We start from the raw sequence: 19,074 nt of genomic DNA, 5'->3' as shown, positions 1-19,074 counted from the left end.
TCAAGTTCTTCCACACCGATCTCGACAAACCATTCTGTATGGACCTTGCTTTGTGCATGGGGGCACTGTCATGCTGAAACAGGAAAGGGCCGTCCCCACAAAGTTGCCACAAAGTTGGAAGCACAGAATCATCTAGAATGTCATTGTATGCTGAAGCATTAAGATTTCCCTTCACTGGAACTAAGGGCCCTAGACCGAATCATGAAAAACATTATTCCTCCTCCACCAAACTTTACAGTTCACACTATGCATTTGGGCAGGTAGCATTGTCCTGGCAGCCGACAAACCCAGATTCGTCCATCGGACTGGCAAATGGTGAAGGGTCATTCATCATTTTAGAAAACACGTTTCCAATGGTGGCGAGCTTTACACCACTCCAGCTGGCGTTTGGCATTGCACATGGTGATCTTAGGCTTGTGTGCGGCTCCTCGGCCATGGAAACCCATTTTATGAAGCTCCCGATGAACAGTTCTTGTGCTGACGTTGCTTCCAGAGGCAGTTTGGAACTCGGTAGTGAGTGTTGCAACCGAGGACAGATGATTTTTACGCGCTTCGGCACTCGGCGGTCCTGCTCCGTGAGCTTGTGTGGCCTGTCATTTCGCGGCTGATCCGTTGTTGCTCCTAGACGTTTCCACGTCACAATAACAGCACTTACAGTGAACCGGGGCAGCTTTGGCGTATGTGTTATTTCATCGTTTGATGTCTTCACTATTATTCTACAATGTAGAAAATGGTAAAAATGAAGAAAAACCCTTGAATGAGTAGTGTGTCCAACCTTTTGACTGGTACTGTAGATATATATGGAGCGTGCGACTCTCTTTATTTTTCTATCTTCCAGTTTATTCTCCGTTGGTCAGCACCTCCACACTAAGTAATGTTCTCTGGGGGTGCTCCAGCTCACGATTTTAATTAGAAAATTCGATCCCAACCATATAGAAATCTTCCACCGAATGTCCAGTACCTAAACAGATGAACCCCTCCTGCAACAATGACTACCGCCCCTGTAGCTTTAACATTTAGTGATGAAGACCATCGAAAGGCTTATTCTACTACCACTCTCTCTACTCACTACTCTCTGTTATCATCTATGCATTGCCACTTTAATAACCCCTACCTGCATGTACATCATTTCCTCTACTACCTTGACACCGGTGCCTCCCACACATTAACACATTGACTCTGTACCGGTACACCCTGTATATAGCCCCGCTATTGTTATTTACTACTGCTCTTTAATTATTTGTTATTCTTATCTCTTACTTTTTTTTGGGGGGGGGGGGGTATTTTCTTCAAACTGCATTGTTGGTTAAGGGCTTGTTGACATTTCACTGTAAGGTCTACACCTGTTGTATTCGGCGCATGTGACAAATAAAGTTGATTTGATGTGATTCTTCGCCGCCAGCTACAAAAGGAGGTATGCTCTTAACACAGACCCACTCCAGTTTGCCTACAAGCAGCACAGAGGTGTTGATGATTCACTCCTATCCCTACTGCACAGTGCCTACACCCACATGGAGAAGCCCAAACTGCCAGGATGGTATTTGTGGATTTCTCTAGTGCCTTCAATACAGTACAGCTTAACTTAACGGGTCAAAAGCTCCAGAACATGAATTTCAATCCACATCTGATTCTCTGGGTCCTCTCCTTCCTGACAAATAGACACCAGCCGGTCAGATTCAACAGTCGCTGCAGCTCATCCAGAACCATCTGTACAGGATCACCACAATGCTATGTCATCTCGCTGGTGTTATTCCCCCTCTACACAGACGACTGTAGGAGCTCGGACCCAGATATGACGTGATTAAGTACTTGGAGGATACTGTTATAATGGACACATGTAACTCAGAGACCTCCAGGCTGCAATCTACAGGTTTTCCCTCTGGTGTAGCCAGAACTACCTGGATCTCAACTCAAACAAGATACGTGGTCATTGACTTCAGAAGAGACCCACCTCCCAACTCAGCGCTGGAGATTAACGGCCAGGTCATTGAGTGAGTGGAGGACTATAAATACTTAGCAACCATCATCGACAACAAGCTCTCCTTCAAAAAGGAACACAGAACAGATTCACTCTGTCAACAACGGCTGTTCTTTTCACAGAAATTGAGGACGTTTAATGTACACCCATCCATCCTCCAAGCATTTAATAAATTCTTCATAGCAACCATCTTATCTTTTAATATTGAGGGGGGTTTGGTGCTCTAGGGAACACTAGTCAGAACCCAATGAACGAGATAATAAAAATCAGTGGGAAGGTCATTGAAGAAAGCCAGGAACCCTTCAGTGACATCTCAAAAAAAAAAAAAACAAGTGAGTAAAAGGGGAACAAATAGCCTTGGACAGGGGCGGCAGGTAGCCTAGTGGTTAGAGCGTTGGACTAGTAACCGAATGGTTGCTAGATCGGATCCCTGAGCTGACAAGGTAAAAATCTGTCGTTCTGCCCCTGAACAAGGCAGTTAACCTGTTCTTAGGCCGTCATTGTAAATAAGAATTTGTTCTTAACTGACTTGTCTAGTTAAATAAAAAAATTACGCACACACTCCATGACCAGTATAGCCCCCTACCTTATGGGCAAAGATATAGATCTCTGGTATACAAATCTAAAATGGCAACTTCTAGTTTTATTCCATCAAACCCCTCAACTCTTGAAGTTGTTATTTTTATTTGTATAGTGTGCGAAACATTAAGAACAGCTTCCTAATATTGAGTTGCCCTCAGAACAGTCTCAATTCATCAGGGTATGGACTCTACAAGGTGTCGAAAGCGTTCCACAAGGATGCTGGCCTCATATTGACTCCAGTGCTTCTCACAGTTGTGTCAAGTTGGCTGGACCATTGTTTATACACACGGGAAACTGTTGAGAGTGAAAAACCCATCAGCTTTGCAGTTCTTGACACACTCAAACCGGTGCTCCTGGCACTTACTACCATACCCCGTTCAGCAATACTGAGCAATACGATACTCTCTAGGTTCCTCCTGATACTGGAGGGAAACAGGGCTAGTCATCTGTGATACAGCAACACTGAGCAATATGATACACTCCTACCGCCGGATGTTAGAGGCTACACACTTCTGGTCGGTCCAGTGGAGGGCTAAACCACGACATGATGGACGTGTCTACTTCCATATTCATAGTCGCACTATGTTTTGACCTTCGCTCACTGAGCGAGTGCGTTACCGGGAACGTATGGATCGCTCTGTGGTGCTCCACCGCAGCAAGCATGGGAATAAGACTGGGCCTGTATTAAAGCAATAAGGCCAGAGAGGTGTGGTATACGGCCAATATACCACGGCTAAGCGCTGTTCTTAGGCACGACGCAACGCGGCGCATTGGCCTTTGGTAGGCCGTCATTGTAAATAAGAATTTGTTCTTTACTGACTTGCCTAGTTAAATAAAAAGATATATGTATCACAAACACCCGAGGTGCCTTATTGCTATTATAAACTGTTTACCAACGTAAATAGAGCTGTTCAAATAACTGTTTTGTCGTACACGTGGTATACGGTCTGATAAACCACGGCTGTCAGTCAATCAGCATTCAGGGCTCGAACCACTCAGTTTCTAAATGGAAACGAGCAGATGTGTGCTTATCTCTCTCTCTCTTTTGTCCTCTCTGTCTTTGTCTCTTTATACACAACCGATACAAGGGGACCGATTGAATTAGATGTACTATGATTCGCAGCCCCTATGACTAATTAGTGTAATGACAGTTTTATCATTGCAAGGTGAGTGAAGCATACACTAGGACTGGAATGGAACCTCTGCTGAAATATAATTCATACAGTGTATTTGTAATGCATGGGGATGACTGAATACACAAGATTATCTGGTGCTTTGGATGTCAGAGACTTTCAATTCAACGAGGTGCGCTGGAAACTTCTATGGTGTGTACGAGCTCATAATCACTAAACAATATAATCACACTGTTTCAATGTAGCCCCACCCTGCGGTGCTAGCTGTAAGGTAGCTCTCGTCTGGGTAGTCCCGCTCTCGCTCTCTCCATCTCTTTTCATTCATCTTTATCCATCCTTAGGGGTTCGATCAAGTCTGCCCTTTTCGTTTGAGAGCAAGCTCATTCGTTCCCGCCATGTAGCGCTGTTTTTCGATCCCAATCGACCCGTCCCGCTAGCCTGCCACGCTGCCCAGTGCACCACGCCGCTCTGTTGTTTCTCTCTCTCCTCTCTTTCCTTTTCTTTCTCCTTCTCTTTGTCTTCCATCAATCTGGTCTGTCCAGCTGGAGGAAGTAGGAAGGGCTGCTGGCTCTCTCTGGCTCGCTCTCTCTCTCTCTCTCTCTCTCTCTCCCCTGCTCTCTCTCTCTCCCCTGCTCTCTCTCTCTCGCTCTCCCTCTCGTTCTCTCAGTAATGTCTCTCTTGCAATATGCTGATTTTATTTATGAAACTACAGTCTTGGCCTCGGTCAAGATAAGCTGAGTTCCCTTCCCTCTCTCTCCGCTCTCCTTCTCTCTCGCTGTTACACACACACACACACACACACAAGATATATCAGTTATTTTCTAGTGTTTTTTCCACACAGTATGTCAGAGCATCCCCAGTTTCTCTGGCAGATGAAAGCAGTGTGAATGTGCGTAGTGTGTTTGTGAGTCTGTCCTCTTTGCTGCCCTGCCTCTAGTCATTGAGACTGCATGGTGTGGTGTCTCTGTGTCAAGCTTAATTTCATCATGAACATAAAGAGAATACAGTATGAAACGCCCTACCAGAGAGAAGAGAGAGGGGGGAGGTGGGTGTGGCAGGGAGAGAGAGAGACAGAGAGGGGTAAGGCCCTTCACTCTGATAGTAAAAAATGTCACCGAAGGCCTTGGCATACAGACCTCTGCTTATAGACTTCTGTCTTTTGATTTGGGGTCATGTTGGGACAGGCTGTGTGTCTGATGCAGGGCCATCGGGCTGTAATGGAGAGTAGTTACACTGAAATGACTCCCTTTTGAATGCAACTGGTTGTTGGGGGTTGTCGTAACCATCGCTGCTTTGCATTATTGTCACAGCTGTTTATGTTACTGTTGTTGATGCTCTCTTGTTGCTGTTACTCGTAGACAGCAGATCGTTTAAATCAGTTAAGGATGATAAGGGATTGGATGTTTACAGTATAAGGGTGTTGTAAAAAACACAGTGGGAGACAGAGTGCTGGTTTCAAGCGCAGGGCGCTGCGGGTGTTTGTTGCAAAGGACCACAGGAGGAGGCAGGTAGCTGGGTCCAGGAGCAGGCAGAAGGTCATACACAGGGGGTCCAAAAGGGTAACAGTACAGGCAGGGAAAAGGCTAGTAACATAGTCCAGGAGATCAGGCAATAGGAAGATAACAGGAAATCCGAGGCTAAAGAACAGGCTGGGGAATAGGCAAAAAGGTGTCGTTAGTGAGGCAGGCAAAAAACTGTCATACACGGCAGGAGGGTAAATCACGGGAAACCCAGCTCTCTGAAAGACGCGTGTCACAAAGCAAACAATACCTCACAGTGATGGGGTGCAAGAACTGAACTAAATAGTGTGTGATAATGACATACAGGTGTGTGAACTGGTGATCAGAGTTCAGGTGATTGGTATCTGGAGAGTGAGCTGCGTTCAGGGGATCTAGGTGTTTGAGAGTGTGAGTTGAAGCAGACGTTACAGGTATAAAGTAATCAGAGGATCCTGTTCTCATGACATAAAAAGTCAAACGAGTTTGGTACAGGAGAGACATACATTTTTCCATACAAATCTGATTAGATACAGCATTTGACTATTGAAATATCAGCCTCATTTTAAATGCAGAGTTTATTATTTTTTTTTCTTTCTTTTTTCTTTCGATGACGGCTCTAGCCTGGGACAGGCCACCAAAAACCGGGGACTGTCCCCGGAAATCAGGGACGTTAGGTTACCCTAGGGTGGGGACTCACCTCATCCAGCTACCTCCGATGTATAGCATGCATCAGCTCAAGTTGCAAATTCCCTTCCTTCCTTCCTCCTCCTCATCTTGGTCTTACTTTGTTGTCTGTTCATGCTTGGTCCTGTCTCCTCCTGAGGGCAGAGGGCTGAGCGGAGTGCTAGAGAGATACCCTGAACTAATGAAAGGTCAGCAAGATATAATAGGCACACTGGAAGAAGTAAGGGGAAATGTCACTGGGGTATATAGCCTGTATGTGCGTGCATTGTACATGTGAGAGAGAGAGAGAGAGAGAGAGAGAGAGAGGGGGGAGGGAGGGCGGGCGGGAGAGAGAGAGAGAGATCTACAATATTTATTATTTTCTTTCTGCTCTACAGTACACATTCGACATTTCTATTACTGATTCTGACCTGCTTGGCTTTGGTAAAAGCCACATTGCTGTATAGAACTTCATTCTTGTACTCTGAAAAGACCTTGTGGTTCTAATATCAATGTTGCTTGTATTCAATGTTGCTTGTATCAGACGCACAAAGGTCGAAGTACAGCCAACAAAGGCTGTAGGAGAAAAACATGCTTAATGTAGGTCAGAGTCGGCAGAATGAGGCAGATTTATGGAAAGAAATCATCTTTAGACAGTGTCGGTGTTCTCTGAATAATCAGCAATGATACAATACTTAAAGAAGAGTGTCTTATAAGACCACACAGGCTGGGTACCAATTGGTGTGTGACACTGAAAGAAAATCAATCAATATTCAACAGTAGACTGAATACGGAAGGCCGACAGTCTGGTCCAACTCTTAAGTGTTAGTCCAAAAGGTCTGCAGCAGCTACAGAGATGCCCTTCATCACAGACGAAGCTCTGTGATTGACAGGTAGAGGCACGTCGAAGAGAACAACAACTATTACAATTGATGAACCTATTCCTATTGATTAGGTTAGGCCTGATTTAGGAACGTTCTGCTTTGCTGCACGGTGTCTGTCACTTATTTTGCTCAGGTCGTTATTGTAAAAGAGAAAGTGTTCTCAAGTCTCTCTGACTTAGGTACCTGGTTAAATAAATGTCAAAATAAATGTCAAATAAAAAGGTTGACTGCTGCAGTCGTATCTGCCGAAAGACATGGGATGACTGTTGGACATTGGACAGGTAAAACTGATCAATGTCCGTCAAACACCTAGCCGGTTCTATTCACAGGTCGTCACTGAAAATTGCAACCTGTTCTTTACAGAGTTTCTTGAATAGATAACGGATAAATACATCCAAATGATTTGATTTATGGTGACGCCTTTAATCTGTGAGAGGGAGGAAAATACAGGAGAGGAGGAAAAAGGAAGGTAAACAACATTGTTTCACACAAAACCAAAACATCTACTTCTGCTTTATCCGAATGTTTGCATGTTTCCCCGTGTATTTATTCCACTCTTGTATTTTTTTACGAGCCTAGGTGTGCGCCGGAATAGGGTGATGATGGAAACGTTGTTTGACGGAGACTTTCAGAAAAACACTTGTTCGACCTTTAAAGCAGAAAGGTCATGAAGAGTCACTCCTTTCTCTTCAATGTTTTTATTGTCATTTTTCTAAGATTCACGGGGTAATTTCAAGTAGTATTTCTTTTTTTTTCCCCAGGATTTTTCTTCCGAAGAGGAGAGGAAACAGTGATCAAATCGAGTGCTTTTCTAGTCATTATCTAGGATGGTTGTAAAACAATGTGGGACAGGAGGACAGGCGAACGAGTAAAAAAGGAGAAGAGAGAAAGAAGAAAAGGGTGGAGTTTTCACAGAGAAAGTGAGAGGAAAAGTGGAGCCTTTAGAGAGAAAAGTGAGAGAAAGGATGAATAGAAAACGATGGGGGTTGGTTTGAAATGTGTGTCTGTTTTTTTTTTAGGTTAACAGTGTATGTGTTCTAAATAGTTAATGACTAGCTGTACCCTCTAGTAAAACTACATTTTAACCTATTTTCAGCACAGAGACTCACTCAACATTGAAAAATGTAGAGCATGTGTGGAAACCCAAACTGGCACCCCGCAAATGTCCTAATGTAAAGTAGTCTTAGCTTAACATCATGCTAGTATAGCTTTCATATCTTTCAATTAATAAATGTGGGCTGACTACACAAGGCTAACATGCTAAAAAACGTGTTTATGTTATGTGTGTGATAGTAGCTGAGGTGAATTTTAACATACAGCTGTGTTGTGTCTCAAACTAATGGCCAATCATCCTCCTCTCACATCTGGGTGAAACTCTGAAGACCGGAGCTCTAGAGGTTCAAAAAGGACCAGTGTGTTTGGCTATGTGGAAGGCTTCTCTCTGTGAAGGCCTTTGATATGGAGGCTGGATGCATCGCTGGAGTGGAATCTTGAGTGGACAGAATGTACAGCAGATAGAAGAGTAAAGATAAACAGATAGAGAGAATGAGAGAGGAGAGAGAGAGAAATAGAGAATGAGGAAAGAGAACTAGAGAGAGGAAGAGAGAGAGAGAGAGGAAGAGGGAGAGAAATTGGAGAGAGAGAGAGACCACACCTCATCCTCAAACTGGCCCTGCAGACGAGCAGCCCCAAGAGGAGAGCCATCCCCCAGCACTGAACAGACCCAGTTCCCACAAATGCACTGCTCCTCCCATTGTTGAGAGAGATAAAATCACAGAGCTGGAGAGAGAGATGGTGGAGCTCAAAGAGCTAGTCCACACAATCAAGTCAGCACAGACCCACAAAACAGACCAGCACAACATCACCAGAATGTGACAGACAACACCAGGACCCACCAACCCAACAGACCCCAGACCCCCTGTCAGCTCCCCCTATAGCCCTCCTAACAGCCCCCCTGTCAGCTCCCCTAATAGCCCTCCTAACAGCCCCCTGTCAGCTCCCCTAATAGCCCTCCTAACAGCCCCCCTGTCAGCTCCCCTAATAGCCCTCCTAACAGACCCCCTGTCAGCTCCCCGATAGCCCTCCTAACAGCCCCCCTGTCAGCTCCCCTAATAGCCCTCCTAACAGCCCCCCTGTCAGCTCCCCCGATAGCCCTCCTAACAGCCCCCCTGTCAGCTCCCCTAATAGCCCTCCTAACAGACCCCCTGTCAGCTCCCCTAATAGCCCTCCTAAACAACCTCCCTGTCAGCTCCCCCGATAGCCCTCCTAACAGCCCCCCTGTCAGCTCCCCTAATAGCCTTCCTAACAGACCTCCTGTCAGCTCCCCTAATAGCCCTCCTAACAGCCCCCCTGTCAGCTCCCCCGATAGCCCTCCTAACAACCTCCCTGTCAGCTCCCCCGATAGCCCTCCTAACAGACCCCCTGTCAGCTCCCCTAATAGCCCTCCTAACAACCTCCCTGTCAGCTCCCCTAATAGCCCTCCTAACAACCTCCCTGTCAGCTCCTCTAATAGCCCTCCTAACAGCCCCCCTGTCAGCTCCCCCGATAGCCCTCCTAACAACCTCCCTGTCAGCTCCCCTAATAGCCCTCCTAACAGACCCCCTGTCAACTCCCCTAATAGCCCTCCTAACAACCTCCCTGTCAGCTCCCAAAATAGCCCTCCTAACAGCCCCCCTGTCAGCTCCCCTAATAGCCCTCCTAACACCTCCCTGTCAGCTCCCCTAATAGCCCTCCTAACAGCCTCCCTGTTCAGCTCCCCCGATAGCCCTCCTAAACAACCTCCCTGTCAGCTCCCCTAATAGCCCTCCTAACAGACCCCCTGTCAGCTCCCCTAATAGCCCTCCTAACAGCCCCCCTGTCAGCTCCCCTAATAGCCCTCCTAACAGACCTCCTGTCAGCTCCCCTAATAGCCCTCCTAACAACCTCCCTGTCAGCTCCCCAATAGCCCTCCTAACAGACCCCCTGTCAGCTCCCCCGATAGCCCTCCTAACAGCCCCCCTGTCAGCTCCCCTAATAGCCCTCCTAACAGACCTCCTGTCAGCTCCCCTAATAACCCTCCTAACAACCTCCCTGTCAGCTCCCCTAATAGCCCTCCTAACCAGCCCCCCTGTCAGCTCCCCCGATAGCCCTCCTAACAGCCCCCCTGTCAGCTCCCCTAATAGCCCTCCTAACAGCCCCCCTGTCAGCTCCCCTAATAGCCCTCCTAACAGACCTCCTGTCAGCTCCCCTAATAGCCCTCCTAACAACTTCCCTGTCAGCTCCCCTAATAGCCCTCCTAACAGACCCCTGTCAGCTCCCCCGATAGCCCTCCTAACAGACCCCTGTCAGCTCCCCCGATAGCCCTCCTAACAGCCCCCCTGTCAGCGTCCCCTAATAGCCCTCCTAAGACAGACCCCCTGTCAGCTCCCCCGATAGCCCTCCTAACAGCCCCCCTGTCAGCTCCCCCGATAGCCCTCCTAACAGCCCCCCTGTCAGCTCCCCCCAACAGCCCTCCTGACAACCCCCTGTCAGCTCCCCTAATAGCCCTCCTAACAGACCCCCTGTCACTCCCCTAATAGCCCTCCTAACAACCTCCCTGTCAGCTCCCCCAACAGCCCTCCTGACAACCTCCCTGTCAGCTCCCCAACAGCCCTCCTGACAACCTCCCTGTCAGCTCCCCCAACAGCCCTCCTGACAACCTCCCTGTCAGCTCCCCCGATAGCCCTCCTAACAACCTCCCTGTCAGCTCCCCCAACAGCCCTCCTAACAACCTCCCTGTCAGCTCCCCCAACAGCCCTCCTAACAACCTCCCTGTCAGCTCCCCCAACAGCCCTCCTGACAACCCCCCTCCCCCACATCCACTGAGGACACACAAAAGCCAGAGATTGTGCACCTCATTGATCAAATGGGGAATACGTTCAAGAGAATAAACAATTCCCCAAACACAAAGTGGCTAAAGTCTGGTGCCCAAACACTAGGCGTGCCCTGGAGCTGCTGTCTGAGGACAGACTAGGTTCCCTCAGCCATATCATATTCACAACGGGCACAAACTACCTGAGGGCCCAGCACTCATGGAGTGGTTGAAAAAAATGTATTCCACTTTCCCTAACACACGAGTGGTCATCTCTACCCTGATACCACAAAAAAACTTTCACCCTGCCACCATACAGCGGGGTGAATGCAAGCATTTCCGCAAACTGTGCCTCAAAACCCAACGTCTACTTGGACCACCACACCACCCTGGACTTTAGGACAGCCTTTATGACCGGGTCCACCACTACAAGGCAGCAGTCCCAACTTTTGCCAGGACCTACACACAGATCATAGCATCACCAGTCACATCCCCACCCCCACCCCAACCAGCTGGGACCCCGACCAAACAAACCCTGGCCACAACCCTATATAGTCATCACCATGTCCCCCCCCCCCCTCCACCCCCGACAGCCGCACATACAGTATCAAATCAAATCAAAGTTTATTTGTCACGTGCGCCGAATACAACAGGTGTAGACCTTACAGTGAAATGCTTACTTACAGGCTCTAACCAATAGTGTGAAAAAAGGTATTAGGTGAACAATAGGTAGGTAAAGAAATAAAAACAACAGTAAAAGACAGGCTATATACAGTAGCGAGGCTATAAAAGTAGCGAGGGCTACATACAGACACCGGTTAGTCAGGCTGATTGAGGTAGTATGTAGACACAATGCAGATAGCCCGGTTAGCCAATGTGCAGGAGCACTGGTTGGTCGGCCCAATTGAGGTAGTATGTACATGAGTGTATAGTTATAGTGACTATGCATATATGATAAACAGAGAGTAGCAGCAGCGTAAAAGAGGGGTTGCGGGTGGGGGGGGGTACTCACAATGCAAATAGTCTGGGTAGCCAGTTGATAACCTGTTCAGGAGTCTTATGGCTTGGGGTAAAAAACTGTTGAGAAACCTTTTTGTCCTAGACTTGGCACTCCGGTATTACTTTCCATGCGGTAGTAGAGAGAACAGTCTATGACTGGGGTGGCTGGGGTCTTTGACTATTTTTAGGGCCTTCCTCTGACACTGCCTGGTGTAGAGGTCCTGGATGGCAAGGCAGCTTAGCCCCAGTGAGGTACTGGGCCGTACGTACTAACCCTTTGTAGTGCCTTGCGGTCAGAGGCCGAGCAATTGCCATAGCAGGCAGTGATGCAACCAGTCAGCATGCTCTCGATGTTGCAGCTGTAGAACCTTTTGAGGATCTCAGGACCCATGCCAAATCTTTTTAGTTTCCTGAGGGGGAATAGGCTTTGTCATGCCCTCTTCATCACGACTGTCTTGGTGTGTTTGGACCATTCTAGTTTGTTGTTGATGTGGACACCAAGGAACTTGAAGCTCTCAACCTGCTCCACTACAGCCCCGTCGATGAGAATGGGGGCGTGCTCGGTCCTCCTTTTCCTGTGGTCCACAACCATCTCCTTAGTCTTGGTTACGTTGAGCTATAGGTTGGCACCACCCAGCCAGGTCTCTGACCTCCTCCCTATAGGCTGTCTCGTCATTGTCGGGGATCAGGCCTACCACTGTTGTGTCGTCTGCAAACTTAAGGATGGTGTTGGAGTCGTGCCTGGCCATGCAGTTGTGGGTGAACAGGGAGTACAGGAGGGGACTGAGCACGCACCCCTGGGGAGCTCCAGTGTTGAGGATCAGCGTGGCGGATGTGTTGTTACCTACCCTTACCACCTGGGGAGCTGGAAGTCCAGGATCCAGTTGCAGAGGGAGGTGTTTAGAGTCCCAGGATCCTTATCTTAGTGATGAGCTTTGAGGGTACTATGGTGTTGAACACTGAGTGTAGTCAATGAATAGCATTCTCACATAAGTGTTCATTTTGTCCAGGTGGGAAAGGGCAGTGTGGAGTGCAATAGAGATTGCATCATCTGTGGATCTGTTTGGGCGGTATGCAAATTGGAGTGGGTCTAGGGTTTCTGGCATAATGGTGTTGTGAGCCATTACCAACCTTTCAAAGCACTTCATGGCTGCGGACGTGAGTGCTACAGGTCTGTAGTCATTTAGGCAGGTTGCCTTTGTGTTCTTGGGCACAGGGATTATGGTGGTCTGCTTGAAACATGTTGGTATTACAGACACAATCAGGGACATGTTGAAAATGTCAGTGAAGACACCTGCCAGTTGGTCAGCACATGCCCAGAGCACACGTCCTGGTAATCCGTCTGGCCACTTCAGCCTTGTGTATGTTGACCTGTTTAAGGGTCTTACTCACGTCGGCTACGGAGAGCGTGATCACACAGTTGTCCGGAAACAGCTGATGCGCTCATGCATGCCTCAGTGTTGCTTGCCTCGAAGCGAACCTAGAAGTGATTTAGCTCGTCTATGCTCAGGGCCGTGAGCAGTGAGCAGAGCAACAGGCCCAACTAAGAGGCATGTATCAGATGCTCAGATGCTCAAAATGTTCTGCTCACATAGTTGGTTATTTGAATCAGCTGTGTGGTGCTAGGGCAAAAAAAAACAAAATGTGCACCAAGGGGGGGCCCCAGACCGAGTTTGGGAAACCCTGCTCTAGGTTATAGAGAGCTGGTAGTCCCTTCCACTAAACTACCAGCTGTGAAACAGGAAAGAGACTCACAGGGTATGCTAATTTGGTATAGTGCAAACCTAACCCACTCTATTAAATTAGTCAAAAAATGAACATTTTACATCTGATTTGAAAATGAATGGGGAAATGATCTCAACAGAGAAAAAATGCCTGTGCGTGTCCTACCTATATTCCCCCCAATAGAATCCCCATACTTTAAACGATGATAGCATTTCCATCCTAGTGGGGGAGATCAAACATTTCCAGACCCAGGGACATGTCCTAGTCTGTGGCGACCTAAATACCAGAACTGGACAAGAACCTGACACTCTGAGCACACATGGGGGGGAAAACACCTACCTGGAGAGACAGCATTCCCTCCAAAATATGCCCCCAAGACACAGCTCTGACAAAACAACCAACAAAAATTGGTCACAACAGCAGCTCTGTCACACGCACAATCATAAGGCATCAAAGGAAATGCATAATATTAAGAAATGCTATAGATAGAAGTAAAGTAGTGTAGAAACCTACCAAAAAACTATTTGGCAACAACAATCCCTTCCATACAACTTCCTGGACAAAACATTTCACTGCAGTAGTGAAGGTGTAAACTTGGCAGCAGAAAACCTCAACAGTATACTGTATATCAACGAATTGGCGAGGGCACTAGAACTGTCTGCAGCACCCAGCCTCACCCTACTAGAATCTGAAGTCAAATGTCTACTGTTTGCTGATGATCTGGTGCTTCTGTCACCAACCAAGGAGGGCCTACAGCAGCACCTAGATCTTTTACACAGATTCTGTCAGACATGAGTCCTGACAGTAAATATCAGTAAGATAAATAATGGTGTCACAAAAAAAGGTTGAGTTTCCAGGACCACAACTTCCATCTAGACACCGTTGCCCTAGACCGCACAAAAAACTATACAGACCTCGGCCTAAACATCAGCACCATAGGTAACTTCCAGAAAGCTGTCAACGATCTGAGTGACAAGGCAAGATCAGCCTTCTACGCTATCAAAGGAACATAAAATTCGACATCCCAATTAGGGTCTGGCCAAAGATACTAAAGATCAGCTATAGAACCCATTGCCCTTTATGGTTGTGAGGTCTGGGATCCGTTCACCAACCAATAATTCAGAAAATGGGACAAATGTCCTCTGTGTACAACGTAAAACACCAAATAATGCATGTAGAACAGAATAAGGACGTTACCCCAAACCTTCCATAAAAAAGCCATCACCTACAAAGAGATTAATCTGGAGAAGAGTCTCCTAAGCAAGCTGGTCCTGGGGCTCTGTTCAACACAAACAGACCCCACAGAGCCCCAGGACAGCAACACAATTAGACCCAACCAAATCATGAGAAAAACAAAAAGATAATTACTTGACACACTGGGAAGAATTAAACCAAAAAACAGAGCAAACTGGAATGCTATTTGGCCCTAAACAGAGAAGACAATACCTGACCACTGTGACTTACTTAGAATGAAGGAAAGCATTGACTATGTACAGACTCAGTGAGCATAGCCTTGCTATTGAGAGAGTCCGCCGTAGGCTTACCTGGTTCTTAAGAGAAGACAGGCAGATGTGGAAACTGAGCTGCACTTCCTAACATCCTGCCAAATGTATGACCATGTTTGAGACCCATATTTCCCTCAGACCCACAAAGAATTTGAAAACAAATCCAATTGTGATAAACTCCCATATCTATTGGGTGAAATACTGTGTGCCATCACAGCAGCAAGATTTGTGACCTGTTGCCACAAGAAAAAGGAAACCAGTGAAGAACAAAAACCATTGCAAATACAACCCATATTTATCTTTATTTATTTTCCCTTTTGTGCTTGAACTATTTGCACATCATTACAACACTATATATAGCCATAATATGACATTTTAATATTTTATGAGTAATGTTTACTGTTAATTTCTGATTGATTATTTCACTTTTGTTTATTATCTATTTCACTTGCTTTGGGAACGTAAACATAATATGTTGCCAATAAAGCCCATTGAATTGATAACGAGAAAACATGAACAAGCGCGTTCTTTTCACGCAATGGCGAGAGGACCCAGAGAGTGACAGAAAAAGAGAGAGAAATAAGAAATAGCACTTCAGTGACACTGTAGGTGACAACCGTGTATATATGGGTATAGAGAGGTTTGGAAGAGGTTGAGAGAGAGAAAAAAAGAAAAAAAAGAAAAAGAAAGATAGCGTTAGATTCAAAGATGGTAAACACTCGAACACACACAACACCACACACACACACACACACACACACACTGGGATGCTAATGGAGTTGATGTTGAAATGAAGTCACAGGTATTACCTTAAACAACAGTGTTATTGCCTAATTCAATGCAATGTAACATTCTAGAGAAACATCTTTATTCTAGCATAGCTCTTGTCACATGACTAGATGTAGGGTAAATATAGTATATGTCTCGGGCCTGTTTTTAGACTTAGTATGTCCTTATCTGTATTGCCATTGTTTTCAAGCGAACTGGGATATTAATACAATTGATGCAAGGCTTGGTTGATGTTATGGCCACATGACATTAGTAACATAAATTGTTGGCCTCACAGTGTGTGTGTGTGTGTGTGTGTGAGACAGAGACAGTTGGTGTGTAGTTGTGAAGGGAGTGTTTTGCGTGCGTGTGTGAGACAGAGAGAGAGTTGGTGTGTAGTTGTGAAGGTGAGTGTTGTGTGTGTATGCATTATCACGTCTGGTGTCATGTTATTTTGTGTCTATAAGACTCCCCCCCCCGAGGCAGTTCTTATCTGGTATCTTATCAGTCTTCAGGGAATAGAATAGAAGTGACTGTTACAGAAATGTCATCACTCTTTCTGTCTCTTTTTCGCTTTCTGTCTCTGTGTGTTTCTCTCCATGTCTGTCTCTTTCCTGTCCTCTCTCCCCCTCTTTCAATCAAGGGGCTTTATGGGCATGGGAAACATAGTTAACATTGCCAAAGCATGTGAAGTAGAGATCTCTCTCTCCGCTCTTCTCTCTCTCCGAATCTCTCCTCTCCACTCTCTCTCTCTCTTCCTCTCTCCTCTCTCCTCTCGCTCTCTCTCGTCTCTCCTCATCTCTCTCTCTTCTCTCTCACTCTCTCGTCTCTCTCTCGTGACACTATTTACCTCTGTTACACTACTGAAGCCAGTCTAATCCACACAGTAACATCAACTAATCCATACATCCATAAGTATAAGGGTTTACAGTAGCCTATGGGGACAAGGCTTAAAACACCTGACCCAAGTCATAAAACAATGGGACTCCTAAATTGTTCTCTCACCAGATTATTACCAATCCCCACAAGGTATGACTCCACAAACACAACCAAAAAGCCTACTCTCCCTTGATGGATAAGCAGCACTACTCGGGGTTTTCTGTAATGACCTTAGTGATCACTGTTTTACAGCCTGTGTTCGTAATGGCCACTCAGTGAAACGACCTGTACAGATTCTTCACAGACGCTTGCTAAAAAACTTGAATGAGCAAGCCTTCCTTCATGACCTGGCGTCTGTAAAATGGTATAGAATCAGCTTGATCCCTTCTGTCGAAGACGCTTGGACCTTCTTTTTAATATTTTCAGTGGTATTTTGAACAAACACTTCCCCATCAAGAAAATTTGAATAAAAACAGGTTCAGCCCTTGGTTCGACTGTGATCTTGCAAAGTTACTCCACCTCAAGAATTGTATTTGGCGAAAGGCTCGGCACACGCATGCTCAGGCTGACTGGCTCTCGTTCAGGGCAAATGAGAAATAAGTGCACCTCTGGCTATCCAGAAGACCAACGTTAGTTACTTAAGGAGTAGTTTCTCTCTCTGTGGCTCTAACCCCAAGAAGTTCTGGAAAACAATTAAAGACCTGGAGAATAAAACCTCCTCACAGCTGCCCAGGTCCCTTAATGTTGATGATGTGGTTGTTACTGACAAGGAGCACATGGCTGAGCTCTTAATCACCCACTTCATTAAGTCAGCATTCCTATTTCACTCAGCCATGCCTCATTGCCCGTCCAACACTTTCTCATCTCCCACCCCTTCTAATGCGACTAACCCCGATGCTCCTCCCTCTTTCTCCCCTGCCCCGCTACAAAGTTTCTCCCTGCAGGCAGTCACTGAGTCTGAGGTGCTAAAGGAGCTCCTTAAACTTGGCCCCCAAAAAACATCTGGGTCAGATGGTTTAGATCTTTTCTTCTTTAAGGTTGCATCCCGTATCATCACCAAGCCTGTCTCTCCCCCTCTGGGGAGGTCCCCATTGCTTGGAAGGCAGCCACGGTGCATCCTTCATTTAAAGGGGGATATCAAGCTGATCCTAACTGTTATAGGCCTATTTCTATTTTGCCCTGTTTATCAAAAAGTGTTTGAAAAACTTCTCAATAATCAACTGACTGGCTTGCCTGGTTAAATCACTATTCATTACAATTACCGATCAGACTGCCATGGTAAGAAAAAAAAAGGAACAGTAGATTACTGTAATTTCCAAAGAAATGTTGGTTTAACAGCGCATTATTGTAAAGGTTCTGGTAATGTACTGTTAATCTAAAGTTTATTTGGAATACGGTAACTTACTGTACCTCTTTTTACAGTAACTTACAGGTAACTGGCTGTCCGTAAGTAACCGTAAAAAACACTGGATTTTGTTTGCTGTGTGTGCGTGTGTGTGTGTGTGTGTGTGTGTGTGTGCGTGTGTGCAGTGTATACATTATTATCTCCACCTCACCATCTCCTCTGTGTAAACGTGTTGCATAATAGCGTGAGTTATTCAATCCTTTACGCAGGGGAAGGACTGCTGCAGGAAAAAGAGATGAAAAAAGAAAGAGAGAATTACAGAGAGCGAGAGAAAGAGGGAGAGAGAAAGTTGCGGGAGAAGGGGGTGGAGAGAGCGAGAGAGAGAGAGAGAGAGAGAGAGAGAGGCAGCTCTGCCATGTAAACCCAATGCATAATATAAACAGCGTAGGGACATATACTGAAGTGAGCATTTCGGCTATAATTAGAAAAGGGACATTTCCACAGCTGCTGAGATCTGACTAAAAAGATGGAAGGCAGACTTTCAACTGTAATGGGTTGTGTTTATTCAAATCTTTGAGTCAAATCTTTATAAATGAACAGTCTCTGGACTACAATGGCCACAGTGCCTAGAGGGAACAGTAAATAGAACAGGGGATGAGAAGGAAGAGGGAATGGCCAGATGTGTAACATGATGAAGTTAGCTCTAGCAGTCTGAGACAGGCTCAATAATGTTTGCCGTCCTTTCCTGTGGAGGGGGGTGGGGGGTTAGTGGATATTTGAGTTCTGTATTCTATCTCCTGTTCTGTTCTGTTCTGTCAGCACACACACACACACACACACACACACACACACACACACACACACACACACACACACACACACACACGCACACTAATGCATGCAACACATACCACACACACTCACTCACTCACTCACTCACTCACTGTGCAGTTCGTGGGAGCTCTTACCATGGCAGTCTGAGCGGTAATTGTGACGAATGAGGTCAGTGACCTGTCTGTGAGAAGTGAATCACTCACTATCCTCCAGGAGGGAGGGAGATAGGGAGGTAGGTAGGTAGGCAGGCAGAGGAGGAGAGGAGAGGACAGCAGAGGAGAGGAAGGAAGGAGACAGGCGGGCAGGCAGGCAGGCGAGAGGAGAGGAGAGGAGAGGAGAAGAGAGGAGAGGAGAGGAGAGGAGTGATATAATATGCAACATGCGGATGTTAGCAATGGTGGAAAAATACCCAAATGGCATACTTGATTAAAAGTTAATTAAGATACCTTAA

At 46.3% G+C, this 19,074-nt stretch overlaps 1 protein-coding gene across 2 annotated transcripts in view; it reads left to right on the top strand.

Annotated features, from left to right (window-relative positions):
• stxbp5l (syntaxin binding protein 5L) overlaps nucleotides 1-19,074 on the top strand; it is a 325,027-nt gene that overhangs the window by 115,977 nt on the left and 189,976 nt on the right. The window lies entirely within an intron of this gene.

The sequence above is a fragment of the Salmo trutta genome, chromosome 20 (genome assembly GCF_901001165.1).
Source record: "Salmo trutta chromosome 20, fSalTru1.1, whole genome shotgun sequence".
Taxonomy (NCBI): domain Eukaryota; kingdom Metazoa; phylum Chordata; class Actinopteri; order Salmoniformes; family Salmonidae; genus Salmo; species Salmo trutta.
The sequence above is the reverse complement of the archived record's forward strand: the minus strand, read 5'-3'. Positions and strand labels throughout refer to the sequence as shown.